We start from the raw sequence: 2,400 nt of genomic DNA on the forward strand, positions 1-2,400 counted from the left end.
GTTGAACAGACTAGCCACTTTTTTTGGATATATAAAACGGAAATTTTTAAGCAAAATCGATTTTCTCAAAATCAATTTTTGATATTGGTGTAACTCTAAAACAAATTTCCGTAGACTCATTAAATTTTCACTGAATGTTTATATTGGAATTTTCAATACATGATAAAATTTTCAAAATATTTCAAATTTTTCTAAGTTATTTATAGAAATTTGAAATGTTTAATCTTTTTTTATTTTTTTTATAAATGACAATTAAATCTTATTCGTTGGGTCAAAGAACTTAAAAATTTAATACAAAGTTCTCCGTAAGTTGATATAGTAACAGTAAAGTTACAAAATATTAAAAATACATAGGCAAAATTATTTTAACCATTTTAAGTTCCAATTTTGATAAAATTTATTTATTTTAAAATTTCAGTTAAAAAATTAGTAAAGTTCAAATGACCCCTTTATGTTTAAATGGCCCTAAGTTAATATTAATGTGACTAGCTACGGATAGTGGTGGAAAATTTCAGCCCAGGAAATAATTATCGTGTGACATTATAATTAATAATATTTTTCCAAAAAACTAATTTTTTTTTTTAAATCGTCTTTTTATAGTTTAATATAAGTATGTAATTATGATAATTTTGTAACTTATAATATATTTTAAAGCTTAGATATTATGCATATACCAAATTGTGTCCAACATCTTCCCCGCCACCTTCAAAATTCCACGATACACGACATTATTGCGCATGCCCAGAAATATATGTGAATGATACTTCTAATGATACCTAATCTTGTAACCCAATTTTTGAATTTTGTCCTTTGCTGATTTATTGTTAAATTTGTTACCTACTAACTAATTGGATATCTAAATTTTATATTAAATTATTAATTTTTTTTCATCAACATGGGCAGAGTGTATTGTTTTTATTGCCATTCGACGTTATCCAAAATTTCAGGCTTAACGTTGCATACGTAAGTTATAAATCATTGACCGTAGTTATATTGAATGAATACTTTGCTGATAATAAGAAGCATTTTATAAAGTCAAAATTACAATTCCAGGTTACCTGCTGATAAATATTTACGAAATATTTGGCTAAAAGCTTGTGGCTATACCGAAAACGACTATTTGCCAGGTGGGAGTATATGTTCTCTCCACTTGGAAGATCATTGTTATAAGGCGACTACAAGGAAATTATTGAAACCTGGCTCAATTTCTACAAAATGACATAAGATTATACAACATTTATATGTTCACAAGTCTAAGTAAGAATTTATGGTTTTTAATGTGCTGTTATTTTTAGTAACTTTATTTTCTTAAAACAGAATGCAAATAATTGAACCTAATCAATTTATGGTATCCTATAACAAAAATGTCATAGAAGCTACCAAAAGTAAGAATAATTATTAAATAATTATATTTTATTTTAATTGACATTGTTTTATACTTTATTTTAGTACTCGAAGCTCCTGAATTAATGAAGCGAAAAATATTACTATATAAAAATATAACTTATTCTACACCATCTGAGTGCATTATTGGTATATGGAATATTTTTATAAATTATATTTTATTAGTGTTATTTATATGTCATAATGAATCATTTCATTTCAGAAACTCCAAAAAGATGGAGGAATCGTTATGTTGGTGATGTGACTACTCCAGATCTGAGTACTCCGAAACGTGCTAAAGAAAATTTCAAAATGGCTAAATTAAAAATTATTAAACAAAGGAGAAAAATCAAAACATTAACACAGCGAATTAATAGGTTACAAAAAATATTTTCATCATTAAAAACTTAATTTGCATATATGAAAAAAAAAGAATTTATTGAGTGAAGAAGCTCATGACAAAATTATGTTAATGTATAAGTAATAAGTTGTGTAAATAAAGGTTGCGGTTTGCTTATCAAATTGTGTATTTTTGTGAATTTATTAATTTTTTTTTATTATTATTTCAATATATTTACATCAATTACACTTTAAGACTTAAACGAACGATCATTTTCCACATTAAAGTGTTTAAAGACTTATATAAGGAATTCTATTGGACAGGCAAGATTAAACGGATTAGCTCTGATGAACATTCATCGAGACATTAAAATAAATACTGATGAAGTCATTGATGAGACGAGTACAAAATCTAGGCGGTTAAATTTTCATTTAGAATAATGAATAACTAAGTTGTTTTTAAGAATTATTTTTCTTTTGTATATTAATTATTTTAATAAAGGTTATAAATGTTTTTAGTTTAATGTTGTCATTTTATTTAAACAATAGTGTATAGTGTGTAGCTATTTAAATTAATTCTAATTATAGAATGATGATACTCAATATGCATGAATGTACATATGTTTAGCAAATTTTGTGTTTGAATAACCATGATTAATTTAAATGTACTTTAACTAA

At 24.9% G+C, this 2,400-nt stretch overlaps 1 pseudogene; it reads left to right on the top strand.

The window, feature by feature from the left end:
- The first annotated feature begins 895 nt into the window (after positions 1-895).
- On the top strand, positions 896-1,867 carry LOC149062064 (uncharacterized; annotated as a pseudogene).
- The last annotated feature ends 533 nt before the right edge of the window (positions 1,868-2,400 follow it).

Source organism: Diuraphis noxia, unplaced genomic scaffold, assembly GCF_037042655.1.
Source record: "Diuraphis noxia isolate RWA-SAM2 unplaced genomic scaffold, SU_Dnox_SAM2 contig0001, whole genome shotgun sequence".
NCBI lineage: Eukaryota > Metazoa > Arthropoda > Insecta > Hemiptera > Aphididae > Diuraphis > Diuraphis noxia.